The sequence below is a fragment of the Cryptomeria japonica genome, chromosome 11 (assembly GCF_030272615.1).
Source record: "Cryptomeria japonica chromosome 11, Sugi_1.0, whole genome shotgun sequence".
NCBI classification, from domain to species: domain Eukaryota; kingdom Viridiplantae; phylum Streptophyta; class Pinopsida; order Cupressales; family Cupressaceae; genus Cryptomeria; species Cryptomeria japonica.
In genome coordinates this window covers 317,064,823-317,084,219 of record NC_081415.1, presented here as the reverse complement: position 1 = coordinate 317,084,219, position 19,397 = coordinate 317,064,823, and positions in this window count along the sequence as shown.

Genomic DNA, 19,397 nt, shown 5'->3' with positions numbered 1-19,397 from the left:
TATATGACACATCGCCTAGATAAAGTAAGATGTCAGTACAAAGCAATAATCCATGAAATACTAGAAATCACCAATACTGAAATACTGAAAATAACTCATGCATCTAATATCCAGATAAACAGAAAATAATATCAAATACGTCTGCAAAATGTCGAGCAATAAAGTGTCAACTGAATAGTAAACTGCAACATGAAATCAGTCTAATAAGTCCGATCAAGAAGGGGTACTACACAATGTTAGAAACTAAGTCAAGAAAACATGCTCATGAAGAATAAAATGCAAGATCTGACCATGAGATTATCAAAAGATATTGAGGATAGAAAGAAGAAGGAAGATAATCTTGTTTTATCTCAGAAGAACAATTTTGATGAATGTGGAAGATTGACTCATGAGAATAATTTGTTGAGGACTTTTGGCACTCCTAGAACAATGAACAAGAACTTGAAAGACACGTAACTACTCTGAGAAATGATCTAACTATTGCAAGTGAGTATAAAGATAAGTTTAGGATCAATGTTACACAGTTGGATGACTTATTAAAAAGACAAAGACAAATTAATGACTCTAGAGGACTTGGATTTGTACAAGGTGAAATCTCTGGTACTGCTAATGAAGATCAGACAACCGGTATGTAGAACTCATCAAAATAGAGGAAACTAGTAAGGCAATCTAATACTTATAAATTCAATGGTAGATGTTTTTTTTGCAATAAATTTGGGCATATGGCTAAACAATGTAGAAATAAGGCAAATCAAAACTACAATTTTGTTCTCGGTCAATGCACAAACTGCAAGAAATATGGTCATAGATCAGAAGATTGTAGAATGAATGTTAAATGTCATGCATGTGGAAATTTTGGACATTTTGCTAATCATTGTAGGTCGAGAAATAAAAATACCGGATATGTCAAAGAAATTCAGAAGAGAAATGTTACATGCAAAAATGCAACAAAATAGGTCACATTGCTAAGTATTACAAAAGCAAGACTCAACCGATTAATAATGAGAAAGGAAAGAAAAAGGTAGATGAAATACAACAAGATCACACCAAGAGATGGGTTAGAAAATATAAAGAACAAAGTGGAGATGGATCTCTACCGGCAAATCCACCGGTAGAACAGGGTATTACTCCATCGATAGGAAGTTCCACCAGTAACTGAGGCATAAGCCTTAGGGATTGGCAAAGTCACTGATAAATTTTGCATATTACCCTGGAAGAGATCTAAGGGGATCTAGAAAGAGATCTGGAGAAATGTGTTCATCATCGATGAAGGTTACCCTAACACATAACTATGAAACCGATATCTGTAGGGTTGTTGGTGAAGCATTTATTACAAAATATTAAGGTTTTATTCATTGTTAAAAGAGGGTAAGTGAATTCAGTTTCACTCACCGAGCATTTAGAGCGAAGTAAAGGCAAATTAAGAGTGAGAAAAGCATTGAGAGAGGATTTTGAGAAATTATCTGAAGCACTCAAATCATCCACCAGCATTCACTTTCAAGTATTTTTTGACATGGCATCTAGATCATCAACACCTACTTTTATTGCAAATCCCATTGTTGTCGAAGTCAAGGATAGGTTAAGGCCAGTCTTTATGGAGGTTCCTAAAATTTCCAAGAAGGAAGACTCTGTAGGAGCATTTCCTAGGGTTTCTGACAGAGTAATGTATGTTGAAGATGTGAGGGCATACATTCACTGCACTCTTGAGGATTTGGGCACTGAAGACATCAAAAGCATGTATCAATCCATGATACTGGGAGACACAGAAACGATCAAACCAGAATTCAAAGCAGTTGAGGATCTAGGGTGTTGGTGTAAATAATTATTCATCTTGGATATTATTACACCTTACTTAAGTTTGCTTAGGAAATGCATTTCATAGTAGTTTGGGTATGAGACACTTGGGCGTTTGTGTCACATTGGGATAGTGTGTGTAGGAGAATTTCCACCTTTTGTAGACTTATCTTATTGTTACACTCCACATTCAGTGGGTGATCCACCTCATGTGGAATATTTTACTGTTCCTCCTACCTACCCACACCTATTTTCTACCTACCCTTGTTTCTTATTGAGCCACATGTCATGTTTGTGTGCTCACATATCCATATAGCCTTGCCTATATAAGTAGACTCATATTCATTGTATGTAATGTGTAATGCCCCACCAGGAACCCTAAAGGAAAACAACACAACTAGGCAACTAAAGGGTGAAATATAACAATTGCACGTTTAATAACACAACGAAATTCTAACACATGATTTCCTAAGGGTTACCAACGAAGATTAATTTATAGATTATATTAACACCATGGTTAATGCAATTGTCCATTTTAATTAGGTAAATTAAATGCTTGAGAATAAACCTACACATACATCTAAATTCCATAATGAAAGAATCTAAGTATCCCAATGCATTTATTTTTCCATAGATCATTTATACAAAAGATTAAAGCAACTGAATTAACATACATTCCACTGATATAATATTACAAAATCTATAAATACATGGCTTCCAAAAAATACCACGAAATCCAAAAGTTACAATATCAAGGTTACATAAAATTTTGATACAATGACCACAAGGTCTCAACTGAACAATGATCATGAACAAGAGCTAGTACATGAACCATGAACCAAGAAACACCAGGGAAGCCTTTCCTCGTTCGAAGATACAATCTAGAACATCCGATGGGAAGTGGCACTACCACCCGACCATGTGATTCCGAAATGGAACCACCCCACCGTGCTAGGAGATAGTAGAAGACCCTTAAGGAAGCAAAATAAGACAAGTACGACAAAACTACATGACTCCGCAAACATCCATGTGACTCAACTCACAAACACTAGTGACTCTAAGGAGAGAGTGTCATCACATGGCTTAAGGTGGTTACTCTGGTAGGTCTCCATAGGTCCCAACCCCCATCCTATGTTATCCTGGTAACCTCTCCCGAACCTCTAGCTCCATCTAAGCCTCATGCTACCTACCAAATTTTTTATATATTTTTTTTTTCTTTTTTTTTTTTAAACTTCAATAACCTAAAAAACATTAAATTTCAATAACCTAAAAATATTAAATTTTATTTCCAATAAAATTTATTTCCAGGGAATCTAATTAATACAGATTTTCTCCAAAATGATAAAATAAAACTATTTCCCCATAACTTTTAATAACCCAATAAATTTAATTAAAATTAAATTCATTACCAAAGTAACTAAATAATTACATAGAGATGTACAAATATTGATAGAACAACCATAGAAAAATATCAAAACCAATACCAATCCATAGGACGTTTTCTCTGGCAAAACCCATTTCTCCCAAAACTTGCAATTTTCATTCTCCGTAAAACATCTTGGCAAAATTTGCCAGAATAACTTTTCCAAAATCCTCACAAAATTTAATCTACAAACACTCAGGAAATAACTTCTTTCCATAAACTAAAATTAATTTCAGGAATGAATTTTAGCCAAAAAAACATGAAATAACCAGAGAGGGTTTTGGATTTGACAAATATTTTTAACACACATCATTCAGAAAGAGGGAAGAAATAAAATATTTTCTTAAAAAACAAATAGATGAGGCCACCCAACCTGTATAGCTTTCCTGGAAGATTCACGTAGAAGAACTCAGCCTTGTACCGGTTATCCAAGCCAATCCCTCTTCTAGCAATCCTCTGATAATTTCTTCTTCAACAAAATATTGCTTCAAAAATAATTTTCTTCCCAAAATCTCTACCTCCTTCTTGTGTCCAAAAAGAGAAAGATCTATTCTTTTTAACCTAAAATTTTAGGTTATGCATATTTTTCCCAAAAACCTAATATTTAATATTTTTTAGTAATAAAAAGCAATTTTATTTTCTTTTCTAATTCCTAACAAAGGGATAAATTAACATGCAATAAGCAAAAATCATTTTTTTCTTTTCTTTTCTCGTGCAAATTAATTAATTTTCTAAACAAAGAAAATAAAGCAATACTTTAATTCTAATTTATTCTTTTATTCATTTATTTATTTAAAATTCTAGGAAACAATAAATGAAATTAATCTAATTTATTTTTCACTAAAATTTAAATAAGATATATTTCTAATATAATGCAACTTGCAACTTAATTTAATAACTTCTGTTAATTAATTAAATTTATAATCTCAATGCATAAAATACATAATTCAAAAATACCAACTATGAGATAACTCCATAAATTTAATTAATTAATTAAATCCACTAAACACACAAACTGAGCAATCCCCAAGCAAAGACTCATAAAAAGGTCAAACAACAAAATACGAAGGCCGAACAAACTGACAGGATGACCAACTGATGACACTCACAAGAGTGTAACTTGGTAAAATAGGGTCAACTACTACCTCCTCCACTTCCATCGGACAAATATAAGACATGCTCAGACCTGTGAAGCCAGGTGGAGATAATACCCCGTACCTACCTGGTACTTGTACCTACAATATCCTGCATCACCAAACCACACATGCATATATAAAATATAGAAAACACAGCATGCACATCGATGAAGGAGAATCACCGGAGTGAGTGAAGGAAAGTTGTCCCCTTGCATCCAATACACTCACAAACATGCAACATATATTTTCACATTGCATAGATAAAATAAAGTGTCAGTACATAGCAATAATCCATAAAATGCCATAAATCACAAGTACTAAATACTGCAAATAAATTATGCATCTCATATCCAGATAAAGAATGAAATAATGTCATAAAAGTCTGAATAACACCTCATAGTAATGTATCCACTGAAAGTAAAAAATAATAAAATATGAGTCTAATAAGTTTAAACGAAGAAGGGTACTACATAACGATTGATGATCCAGTTGATCAATATTTTCATCTTGATAGAATACAGTTTATTCTTATCAATATTTTGTCTCTCCATTGTATTTTCATTGAGCTCTAGATTTTGGAAAAATATCACATGGTATCAGAGCCTATAAGGCTTCATTGATTAGTTTTTTGGAGACATTTTGAAGGCTTCAATTTTTGGATTTGGGGATCTTCATTTTTTGGGGGCATCATACAGCGATTTGGACATCACGGTTCAGTCCGGGAGGCCGTTTGTATGAATTTTGGCTATAAAGTCGGCCTATTTTGGTGAGAAATATTTTTTTGCCCATTTTGGCTATTATTGTACGAATTTTGAAATTTTTTTAGTATTTTCCGAAAAAAAATTGAAAAAAAAATTAAAAAATAATTTTGGGGAGCTCCGCAGACCCCCCACCCCCCCATGATCTGCATCGTACTGTGTATTTAAATTTTCGCAAGGCCTGCAGAAGTCTGCCACTATCGTCGTCCGCTGTCGTGCTTGGGTCTCCCGCAATGCTCCGATGTCATGCTGCCATCCGCTGGTAGTTTCCTTCCTGGCACCCAGAACTCTTGTCCGGCCCAACCCCTGCTAACCACCGGACATCACTACCACACCGGCCGAAACCTCCCGGCACCTGCTCTTGTGTCATCCTCCGTCGGTTCTCTACCGCCCTCCAGCCCGGTGCCTCCTCTACTCCAATAGACTCCCGCTAGACTCCCAGCCCCCTGGCCGCCACTACTGCAGACCCAACACCTACTTAGACCGAGAGCCCCCACTGTCCACTGCGCATCCACCTCCTGCTCCCACCGCCTATCGGGCTCCACGATAACTTACTCCCTGTTGCCGACAGCTCTCCACCCCGTCAGACCCACCCCAACCTCCCTCAACTCACTGGTAGACTTTAAACCCACGTCTACCATGTGGCTGGTGGCCACTGGCCCACAGTCAACATCAGTACGGTACATCAGCCTCTACCATGCAGTCAACCGTACGCCCAATTAGATCGTGACATCACCCAGTCCGTACTGTACGGACATCAAATGAGCAAGGAGGCAAAAACATTTTGATGGGAAGACATGCATCAAATTTAAGGCCATCATTTAGTGATGTCAATGCCATATCAACAGTATTTTGAAAATTTTTTACCCCCTCTTCATTGAGCTTTTCAGTTTTGCAATTCAACTTTGGAAGGCCATATCTTGCTCATTTTTGCTCCTTTTTTGGTGTAATTTGTTTTGAAATGGGATAGAATTTTGTTCTCTTTGCAATGGTGGAATAATTTTCTAATTTTGATAGATGTATTTTTCAGAAATTGCAGATCTTCATGATTGTACCTATCTAATCCCTGATTTTGCAACTTCAGAGGCTTCTTTTGGGGTCATACGACCTCCTTTTCAGGTGTCGTTTTTTTTAAAGTGCATATTTTTTTGTCTACTTTCCTAATATGCCATTTTTTTGCAATTATTTTAAGTGAAAATTATACTTTCAGTATTTGGTCATTCTTGGCATATTTGGTATTTTCATTTTGCTTGGATCTCAGTTTAGATCACTAGCAGTATTTGTTGAAGTCTCTTAGATCTCATTTTGAGAAGTTGTAAATTGAAGTCAAAATCCCACTTTGCCTTGTTTTGCAAGTGTCCCATTGTATTCGCACTATGTATAAAGTGTCAAATCACCATTTGGGGGGGGGGGGGGGGTTCTTGATTGAGTATTTTGGGGAGGTGTCTTGTGTGATTGTGCCTCTCTCTATCTTGTGTTTTTTCCATTTTGATGCTATGGGTTCTCCTAAATTTCCACTTTTAACTCCTCATAATTATGCATCATGGAAGATTAAGGCATGGAGTAAACTAATGGAAAAAGGACTCATTCATTATGTAAATGAAACTATAACAACACCACCTGATCCTAAGGTTGATCCTAATGCTAAACTTGAATGGCTTACTAAGAATGCTATGGCATTTGGAACTCTTAGAAAGTATGTATCAGATGACCTCATTTTTTACATTGATAAGTGTACAACAATTAAAGAGGCTTAGGATATTTTTAAGAAATTGTATGGTCAAGTTGATGAGATTAAGGGCTACAAGCTTGATAGTGAACTCACAACTTTGGATCCCAACGATTTTGATACAATCCAAGATTATGTCACAAAAGCAACTGAGCTAAGAGCAAAGCTAAAGGATTGTGGAATTGACAAAAAGGATGTTCAATTGGTTTATAACTTGTTGGACAAGCTTCCTTTAGAGTATGCAGCCTTTATATCTAGCTTTCACACCCATAGGTTAGCTCAAGGTTCCTCATACACTTCTCTCTCATTTGATTCATTCATGGAGAGGTTGATACTTGAGCAATCTAAGTTGACCACGATGGGGATTCTCAAATCTTCAAAGTCACAAGCTTTGGTGGCTAACAAAGGGAATCAAAGTAATCAAGGAAAAGGCAAGAATCAAAAGCAACCTAAGTCAAAACCACAACAAAATGGACACAATCTTCCTCTCCACAAAAAGGTGATACACCATTCTCACCTAAGAGGAAATCATATAAGGACAATTTTTTTTGTGGATATTGCAAGAAGTCAGGACATGATGAACATCATTGTTATAAGAAGGATATTGATGAGTTGAAGAATCTTCTTGGGAAGAATACAATCAACCTACCATCTAGAATGTCTATATCGACTTATTCTTCCAAGGATAAAGGAAAGGATCACTCTTTTGGGATAGATAAAGGAAAGGGACAAGCTCTTTGTGCTACTACAAGTCTTGATTCAGGGAGATGGCTTCTAGATTCAGGGGCTTCTCATCATATGGCATCTTCACAGTCTATGTTTTCTACATTTGAGCCTTGCCACATGCTGAAAATTTTGATGGGCAATCATACATACATGGATGTGATTGGGAAAGGATCTATTGCCATTGGGGATAACTCCTTCAATGGTGTGTTGTGTGTACCCCACTTGACAAATAATCTTCTTTCCATCTATCAAATCACACATGGGGAAACTAGGAAAACTATAGAGTTTACACTTGATTCAGTTATTATTAGAGACTTGGAGAGTGGAGCTATCATTGTGGCTGGAGTGGTTGATCATGCATCTCAATTGTACTCTTTTTCAGATTTTGGTCCTATTGATGAGGTTGATTCTTCCTATGTTGATGATTCAGATTTTGAGGAGAACTTTGGGCATTTGAACTTGGGGATTCTCACTTGTGACCCCGTTCTTGAGCCTTGCATTTCATCTCCTTCTCTTGATATCCCACCACCTATTGCACCTGATGATGCAGCTAGTGTGATAGTTTTGCCTTCTTGTGATTTAGTGCAACAGGATATTCCATGTCTTCTAGCTTCAATTGATTGGGATGCCTAATTGACAGAAATTATAGGTTTGTTTGTGGAGTCCTACATTGCAGATTTGGGAGACATCATTGATGACATTCATCTTCTCTTTGATGAAGATGATCCTTCTTTGATTGTTGTGAGTGATCACTCTGACCCTCTAGTGCATTCTCTACATGATCAATCTTTAGAGGTTGACATGATTGTGGATACTTTTGTCCAGAAGTTGGAGGAGGTCTCTTTATCTTTTGAGGAGACATATGAGTCTTTGGATATTGTTCTACATTCTTTTCCACTAGATCTTGGAGTTCCTTTTTCAATAGTGTGGAGCAGTTTACCACCTTTGGAGGGGGTAACTTTCAGCATTGACATGGTGAGACTTGAGCAGTTTTTAGAGATTCCTTTCATCATGTAATTTTGCTTCATCTTCCCTTCATGGTTGGGGAGACTTCATGGATACACCTTTGGGTTTTTTTCTTCCTAAGGGGAGGAACGTGGTTTGACGTTCATGGAGAATTTTCTTCATTCATCATCGAGCTTCTATCATTGGTGCAGATTCCACATTGAGGGAGGCCTTCCTAGTCTCTCTTCTTCTTCTCTCATATGGGGGGGACTTTTTCCTCGCATGGGGTTTTGTCCTTCACATACTTCTATGAGAATTCTTTGTATCTAGTTATCATCTCTCTTTTGGGGGAGGGTTTTTTCCCATTGGGTTTTTCTCTCTTTCCCCGCTTTGTGAGAGATTTCATTGCATTGGTTTGCATGCATTTGTACCTAGGTACCTAACATGGCCTAGTAGTTGGGACCCATCTTGCATTGCTTGGTTGCATTGTATACTTTAGTGCATTCCCCTAAGTTGCACTTAAGGGGGGGTGTTGGTGTAAATAATTATTCATCTTGGATATTATTACACCTTACTTAAGTTTACTTAGGAAATGCATTTCATAGTAGTTTGGGTATGAGACACTTGGGTGTTTGTGTCACATTGGGATAGTGTGTGTAGGAGAATTTCCACCTTTTGTGGACTTATCTTGTTGTTACACTCCACATTCAGTGGGTGATCCACCTCATGTGGAATATTTTATTGTTTCTCCTACCTACCCACACCTATTTCCTACCTACCCTTGTTTCTTATTGAGCCACATGTCATGTTTATGTGCTCACATATCCATATAGCCTTTCCTATATAAGCAGGCTCATATTCATTGTATGTAATGATTGATGATCCAGTTGATCAGTATTTTCATCTTGATAGAATATAGTTTATTCCTATCAATATTTTGTCTCTCCATTGTATTTTTCATTGAGCTCTAGATCTTGGCAAAATCTCACATAAGATTAACCGGTATTCTGTACATATCAGAATTCAAGGATGAAGTTATCAGATACATTCTGAGCAAGGTTCACAATGAATTCATTTGGTTAGACAGACCCTACATGATCACGAAGGAGGCAATTTAGGCTATCACTAGTTTACCCAGGGTTGGACAAGAACCTGGCAAGAAAATTTCCAACACAGAGGTCGAAAAACTCACTGGTGCTGCATCCGATAGAAAATTAATGAGGATAAGCACAATCACCGACAAAGACATAAAATTTGCAAGCATGATCATAGGATATAAGGTAGCTCAATCCAACCAATTGAATTCTATTGAAAGTTCATGCATTCATGCCGCATATCAGATGCTAAGGAATAATGTGAAGTATGAGTTATGTGAATGGATGAGGAGTGAATTGATGCTAAACCTTACTAAGATCAAAGGAACAAAGAAAGGCACCTTTAGATATGAAAACTTGATTGTTTTTTTAATTCTTTGCTTCTTGAATGAGCTACCTAGTTTAGGAAATAAGCAATCGGCTCATGACATACCGGTAGGTATGCAAATCAAGACAGCTATCACCAGTCTTGGTACTAATAGAGATGAGAAACTTTGGGGGTATTTTAAGACTTTTCAAGAAAACATGAGGAAAAGGGAGAGAATTTCAAAGAATATTGTGGAGAAGTATTCCATTGACATATGTTTCATGGTGAAAACTAATGAAACTCTCATGGAAGCAATTGAACCTAGGAAAATCTGGGTTACTGAGCTTGGATATGAGGTAGATGATAGTATCTTTGAACTTTATGAAAAGATGTTGTTAGATGCCCCATTAGATGATAGGACAAAACACTTTGGTACAACAAGAGAGAAGGATTTTGAAGTGAAAACCAGCTTTAACAGGAAGAGAAGAGAAAATAGAAAATATGTATGCATATGTACAAGATGTGATGCATAAGATAGACACTCAAGTGGGCTCCAAATCAAAACCAATAGTCAAACCAACAGAGGTTGCTACTAAAGAAGTGAAAAAGCTAGAAGTTTGCATTTCCCCTATCACTTCTGATTTTGATCCTGAGGATAATGAGCCTCTGGCTTTCAAAAGAGTACAAAGGAAGAATGTGGTAAAACCATTGGTAGAGCAACAAAAGGTAGAACCTAGGAGGAGACTTGTCAGAAAGGCAGCTCAGCCTACTGCACCTCTGCCATCGATAAGGAAGCCTATGCAAAAGAGGAAACTAGTCACACTGGCAACCACAAGCAAAAAGCAGAAGGGTGATGATACTGGAACTGGTAAGACAACAATGACATGTGTTGAAATTATTGATGAAGTTACAAAAGATGGAATATTAGAGAATATATCAAAGTATTATAAATATTTTGAATAAAATGAGCAAAATGAGTTAGAAGAGGCTATTTTACTATATATAGACATCTACAAGAAAGCCTTAGTTGAAATTTTGAAGGAGATACCTTTATCCATTTATAATAAAATCGAGGCTAGAAGACTTGATGCTAGCATAAGGGATAGGGAAATCAAGGAAGTTGCACTTTTGGAACAATGTGGTACTATAAATAATGAAGAGATGAAAAGATGTATAGATACTGCTAATAGGACAATTTTTCAGCAGTAAAAACTGACACATAAGCCTTATGATGGGAAGAGTAAATGAGGTGATAAATGAGACAAGTAAGGGATGGAAAAAATTCTTTCTGAAAAACCTAGACTTTCGCACATCACAAGAAGAATTTGTAAAGGCAACACCCCCCATCATTCCTGACAAATCAAAAGGAAAGGGTATTTTGGGCAGTTCAACTCTAGTTTTGGCACAACCACAATCGGCAGTTATAGAGAGTGTACAGTATGTACCAGCACAAAACAATTCTGAGTAAGAGAATGTACATGGCACTACAAGCACTATGGATGATACTCCACTGATAGTAACTGATACTACACCAAGTGGCGAAGCCACCAGTGCAATAGAGGTTGAGATGGACAAGGTAAAATCAACTGAGTCCATACCGACAGGTAAAATTGATTCCTCGGTAAGAGTTTTGGCAATTGACACTTCTCAAGTTGAGAAGAAATCAGTGTCTGAGTTAAGTCCAATAGAATTAATGATGATGGCCACTCAGAAATTGCTAAAGTAAGGAACTATGCACAAAGGGTTAATTGATCAATTGGTCTTTGTACTACACAAAATAATGTCCGACTGTCAGATTGAGGATGGAGCAAGCCCTTCCGGTAAGCTCAAGACTTTAATAGAGCACATATATAATAATTTTCAATCTTTGAGATAGATTGTAGACCGACGGGCTTTGGATAGTTTCTCTATAGCAAAAAGAGCAGCTTTTGATCAGCTCATAGAAACTGGGAAGAAGAAAATAGAAGACAAGCTTATTCCCATTGAAATTTGTTTAAAATAATGTACTAATATCTACAAAGTATGTTGTAATTTAGGAAATCTTACCGCTAATGTAGATAGCAGATTGAAAGATTTATATGACAAAATGGCTAATATTGCTAACTCTTTTGATGGACTGACTGCACTAATTACATCTATTGATGGACAAATTTTATCCTTGGAGAAACAGGTTTTTGCTTTTGAGAAAGAAGAAGATAAAATAATAAGGAGAGTAAGAAATTTAAGAGGATTGGTAAGCCCTAGACTTGATTCATTGGGTGTTCACAAGAAAGAATGCATGGATATGCTAGTGAACCCACACCAGTAGATACCTAGGAGAAGCAATCACTTTCTCACTTACTCAGTGGACTTGTATCAGTATCTGATACTTTCAAATCAGGTTGGGACACGTATCTTCAGTTGCTACAAAAGGCATACCCAGAAATCCTAAAGATGACTAAGCTTGAATGACACTAATAGTATTCTTTCATTATTTTATTCTGTCACTGGTCTTTGGTATTAATGTCAAAGGGGGAGTATGTACATACATGAAAAATATCAAAGAAAATATTGTTAGATGGAGTAAATGGAGTGTATTTCTCAAGGGGAGCACACCGACAGGGAATCCATTTTTCACATGAGTGTTACCATAAATGCCAAAGGGGGATATTGTTGGTAATTGACACTCATTGGATTCATTTTGTTGTCATTGATGGCAACAAGATTTGATGGAAGTCACAAAATGGCACTAGGAGGCATATACCAGTAGATACTGGCATTGGAAGCATTCAGGCCTATACTGGCACTGACACCGGCATCAATACTTCAAGGAAGCCGACATCAAGGAAGATTTATCTAGTAAATCATTTTGTAATTATTGTCGAGGCCGACATTGAATATCTTTTATAAATGCATTGTAAGCCAACATAAGGCATATCATGTAATAGGTATATAAGTCAGTCTACTAGGTCAAATTAATATGATGGTATTGTGATGGAATAGATGATAGACATGTTGGTATTATGGATGTCTTGCATTAGTTTTGTCATTGATTTCAACACTTATCCTTCTGGAGATCTTTGGTAATGTTGAACAGTCACATTGTGTTCACCGACAAGTTCAATGACTTATGCACAGTCATCGGTATATTGTTCATCGGCAGGTTATATTGTTCACCGGCACTGAGGATGACTTGTTATCATCTGAAGATCACTTGGTTATGTCAAAGACATGGTTTGGATACTTGGTTTTGGTGTTTTGGTTATTGGTCTAATCGGGTTGACATATTTGTTGTTACCAGCAAATTGGTCTAGGTTATGGACCGGTATGCATTATCTATTCTAGATCAGAATGACATGTTATGGAGATGATTTATTGATTGGATATTGTTGTAAATTTATTGAGCTGACATGATGCATCACATCTTGACTTATTTATAATTGATTTAATTGTAATATTCTTAGTAAGCCAACCTACACATTTGGTCTTAGGTTTTGGTATAATCTAAGGTCTCAATTGATGAGATAGTAGACATGTATAATGGATATGTGATGGTATATGGTATGTAAGGTTATAACATGGTATGTGTGAATATTGAAGATCATATGAGCATACCATAGAGAAGGTTCAAGGAAGGTTTGAAGGTGACTATAAGAGCTTAACCGGTATTGAATCCAGCATTGAAGATGCTACTCTGAGTAGTACATTATCATTGGATTTAACCATCCAATTTTAGTCAGTCTGACTCCTATTTTGTGATTGAGCAGTGAGCTCTAGGTGGTTGGCCTTTCTGCATGTGCAGACCCCATTTGTATACACATACTATTGTTAGGTCCTGGAGACAACTGAGAGGGGGGGTGAATCAGTTGTCTAATAAATTCAACCAAAATTAACTTAACCAAAACTTAATGCTTAATGCCGGTAAAACAAACTTTATGTCGGTAGATAGTTTAATCAGTTAATTGTAGTACCGGTAAAGATTAATGCATGAACAGAAAGACAATAACATCCACATCACATAACACAAATATTTGTACATGGAAACCCTTTAAGGGGAAAAACCATGGTGGGAAGCCTTACCCACAATCAAATGATACTATTGCAGATAGTATGTGTGTATAATATGGAGTCTACACATGCACAAAGGCCAGCTGCCTAGAGCTCACTGCTCAATCACAAAATGGGAGTCAAACTGACTACAATTGGATGGTTAAATCTAATGATAATGTACTGCATAAAATAGCATCTTCATATGCTGGATTCAGTACTGGTTTAGTTCTGATTGTCTTCATAAAAACCTTCCTTCAATCTTCAAATGATGTCTGCATGTATAGCTCTACTTATTTTTGTGTATATCTTATTACAATCCTTTTCCTTATCGCATATCAATCTCACAAATGAGATCTTACATTTATACCGTAACCTAAGACCAATTGAATAGGTTGGCTCACTAAAAATATTACAATAAAATCAATTACAAATGAGTAAATAAGCGATGCATCATTTCGGCTCAATGCATTTACATTGATAACAAATCATCTCTATAACGTGATGTGCTGATCTAGAATAGATATGCTTGTCAGTGCATACCTGGACCTATTTGCTAGTAACAACAAATATGCAAACCCGAATAGACCAATAGCCAAATTGCCAAAACCAAGTGATCAAATAATGTCTTCGACATAACCAAGAATTCTCCAAGTCATTCCAAGTTCTGGTGAACAATATAACCTGTCGGTGAACCAAATATCGGTGACTATGCATAAGTCACTAACTTGTCGGTGAACATAACCAAAGATCTCCAAGTGCTGATAAGGTTGAAAAGTGTTGACATCAATGATAAAACCATATCAACATTTCCAAAATACCAACAATCTCCTCCTTTATCATTGATGGCAACACAAGATGTAAAAACCATCAAAGTGCCAAAACAAAAATGCCAAAAACCAAAAACCAACAATCTCCCAAAGAGATCATTAACCAGAAATCAAAATACATAATTTCTCTCCCCTAGGAATGATTTCTCCCAAAAGATATCTCTCCCAAAAATGTTTTTCCATAATATCTCTCCCCCTTTGACATCAAATGCCAAAGCAATACAAAACCAAATATAAAATACCAATTACTCCCCCTGAGAAGTAGCTCTCCTCATCAAAGCCGAAATAAAATATTTCTCTGTTAATTCTATCGGTTGATGAAAAACATCAACTATCTGAGTGTCTACCGATGGGGGTAGAAATCCAAGCTACTCTCTAAGATATTCAAAAGTCTCCTTAGGGAAAGGCTTAGTAAAAATATCTGCAATCTGCTCTTTAGTATTCACATAAACCAGTTTCACTTCTCTTGCTTCAACATTCTCTTTTAGAAAATTGAATTTGATAGAAACAAGTTTAGTCTTTGAATGAAATACTGGGTTCTTTAATATATCAATTGCTGCCATATTATCATAGTAAATAGTTACAGGTTCCTTGCATTTTACCTTTATTTCCTTCAACATTTGTTTGATCCATAATACCTATGTACAATTTGTTGTTGCTGCAACATATTCTGATTCTGCTATTGATAGTGATGTACAACTCTGTTTCTTTCTCAACCATGAAATTAGTCCGCTACCAAGAAAAAATGCTCTGCCAGTGGTTCTTTTTCTGTCATCTACATCTCCTACCCAATTAGCATCTGTGTATGCATATAAATCAAAAATTTTATCTCTAGGATACCATAAGATTTGTAGTGTCTTGTAGGTACCAGAAAATCCTTTTCACTGTTGATTTATGAGTTTCTTTAGGATTACTCTAAAATATTGAAACAATACATACTATGTTCATAACATCAGGTCTTGTTTGTGTCAAATACAGTGAACCTCCTATCATAGACTTGTATCTAGTTAGATTAATAGGTGTTGATTCATCCTTCAAAGATAGTTTATCAGTTGTAGTCATAGGTGTGCTTACCGGTTTAGAGTCTTCCATACCAAATTTTTTTAGTAATTCCTTAAAGTACTTAGATTGACATAGGAATATACCTTTATCAGTCTATGAAATCGACAATCCTAAAAATAATTTTATCTCTCCAATCATAGATATTTCAAATTCTTGTTGCATTTTGTTAGAAAAGTCTTTTTATAATCCATCTTCTCCTCCAATGATTATATCATCAACAAAAACTTCAATAACCAAGATGTCATCATTAGTCACTTTGTAGTATAGATTGTTGTCAGTGTTACCTTTAGTGTATCCAAGCTTCAAAAGATATTTGTCCGATCTAGCATACCAAGCTCTAGGAGCTTGTTTTAGTCCATATAAAGCTTTCCTTAACTTGCAAACCATATCTTTGTTAACTGTCAAAGAAAATCCATCGGGTTGTTCAATATAAACTTCTTCTTCAAGATCTCCATTCAAAAATGCACATTTAACATCCATTTGATATACTTTATAGTTCTTGTGTGTTGCAAAAGCCAATAAAAGTCTGACTGCCTCAATTATAGCTACCGGTGCAAAGGTTTTATTGTAATCAATTCCTTCTTTCTGTGAATATCCCTTACACACTAATCTTGCTTTGTTTCTAATTACCTTGCCATCTTCATTAATTTTATTTCTAAAAACCTATTTAGTTCCAATTACATTTTTGTCTTTAGGCTGGGGAACTAATGACCAAGTATTATTTCTTTCAATTTGTTCCAATTCATCTTTCATAGATTTAATTCAATATTTATCTTCACATGCCTCATTAATTGATGTAGGTTCAATTTGAGAAATAAGACATACCTCTTCATTTGCCAATCTTCCTCTAGTCATAACTCCTTGAAATTTATTTCCAATTATCTGATCTTCAGAGTGATTTAATCTTACATACCGGGGTGTTTTTACTTGCTTATGTTCTTCAATAACTGTTGAATCCTTAGATGATGCAGTGTAATTGGATCAACATTCTGTATCAGTGTACTCATAGTAGGTTCATTTGTGATTATCTTTATTTCCAGTTTAGAGTCCATGTACCTTGAATTTCCTCTAAATTGTTCATCAATCTTCACATTTGCACTCTAAACAATTTTCTGCAATCTCTTGTTAAAACATCTATATGCCTTTCTCTTAGATGAATAACCAAGAAATATTCCTTCATCACTTCTAGGATAAAATTTGCCAATATAATCATCTCTTCTAATATAGCATTTACTTCCAAATATTCTAAAATATTTAAGAGTAGGAGTATTTCCAAACCATAGTTTATGAGGGGTCTTACCAGTTTCACCTTTGATGTAAACTCTGTTGAATATATAAAATGTTGTATTCACCGCTTGTCTCCAGTATATATGAGGTAGATTTTCTTTTGATATCATACTTCTAGTTGCATCCAAGATAGTTTTGTTTTTCCTTTCAACAACTCCATTCTGCTGGGGTGTCCGGGGTGCTGATAATTGTCTTCTGGTCCCATTCACTTCACTGAATGTATTAAATTCCTTAGATGTGAACTCACCTCCTTGATCTGATCTTAAACATTTTATTTTCTTGCCGGTTTCATTCTCTACCATCACCTTGAATAGTTTGAATTTCCCAAATGCTTCAGATTTCTCCCTGAGAAAAGTAACCCAACACATTCTAGAATAGTCATCAATGATTAGCATAGAATACCTATCTCCTTATATACTTCTAGTTCTTGTGGACCACATAAATTAGTATGAATTAAATCAAGAACATTGTTAGATATCTCTGGAATACTCTTGAAAGTTGCTCTAACTTGCTTTCCAAATTGACATTCCTTACATACCGGATTGTGAGGTTTAACAATCTTAGGTAAATCTCTTACTACCTTAGTTGTACTGATTTTCACAATGCAATCAAAATTTACATGACAAAGTCTCTTATGCCATAACCAACTTTCATCAATATGTGCAATCAAACATGCTTTCTCATTGTTGTTTAATTGAAAGATATTGCCTCTAGCTTGATTACCGGTTGCAATTTCCAAACCAGTTCTGTTTAAGATTTTGCATTTACCATTCTTGAATTGTAATTGAAATCCTTTCTCAACTAATTGACCAACACTCAAAAGATTATGCTTCAAACCTTATACATAGTAAGCATTATCAGTATTGTGCTTACCATCAAAAGATATAGTTCCTTTTCCTTTGATCGTACAAGCTTTGTCATCTCCAATTCTCACTAGACCTCCATTGTAATCCTGAAAGATTGAGAATTTACTCTTATCACCAGTCATGTGATGTGAGAATCCTGAATCAATAATCCATTCATCCTTATCTTCAACTTTAGCTGCTAGGGCCTGCTCTACTGGTTGAACAGTAGGTGTCAGTTGATCTTCTGTTATAGCAACAAAAGCCCATCCATTGTCTGTCAGTTCCTCATCAGAATCATCAGTAACTCCTTCATCAGCATAATAACAAGATTTGTCTATATTCTTTTTAAAGTTGTATCTCTGATAATTAGGGTTAGGCTTGTATGTTCTTTTAGCTTCTTCTCTTAGTCTTGCATGTCTATCAGGACATCTAGAAGTGATATGACCAATCTTATTACAGTTAAAACATTTAAATGGTGCTTTACCTTCATACTTACTTCCAACTGGACCTTTACGCATTTTTCATGCAAATGGTGCTTCAAGCTCTTCCAGTTCTTCATTCTCCTTCCTAATTTCTTCAAGTTCTCTTGCGTAAAAGGCTTTCCAATCATATTTCTTAGATGATGATGATTCTTCGAAAGCTAGATCTGTCTTAATAGTAGCAACAGGACTTCCTCTAGTTCAAAAGCAGAAAGTTTTCCAACCAAGGTGTCTCTTGATAATGATGCATTAGGCATTGTTCTTAATTCATTTATAGCAGTAACTTTCATTTTATATGTCGGTGGCATTGCTATTAAAACTTTAGAAATAATCTCATCTTCACTTAAGGTTCCTCCACAACATCGTATACCCAGAACAATTTTATTTACTCTTTCCATAAAAGCAGAAATTCTTTCATCTTCTTCTATTTTCAGATTTTCATACCTGACCCAGAAGCATTCAAGTTTTGCAATTTTGACTGTGGAATCTCCTTCATTCAATGTTTCCAATTTGTCCCAAATAGCTTTAGCAGTAGATCTATCTGATAATCTCATGACTTGTTGATCTGATAATGCACTCAAAAGTGCTTCTCTTGCTTTGCAATCATTTTCCTCATCTTTAGCCAAGTTAGGTGGATTAGGTTGACCTTGAGTAGCAGCAATATAACCAGTATTTGTAACATCTCATATGTCCTTTCCAATGCAATTCAAATGTGTCTCCATCTTGATCTTCCATATGCCATAGTTAGTTCCATCAAGTTTTGGACTATCCTTCTTGAAATAGTTAGAAGACATTGGATCTCCTCAAGCTGTTAAACTTTTACAAAAAGAGGACTATGCTCTAATACCAATTGTTAGGTCTGAGAGACAACTGAGAGAAGGGGGGTGAATCAGTTGTCCAATATATTCAACCAAAATTAACTTATCCAAAACTTAATGCTTAATGTCGGTAAACCA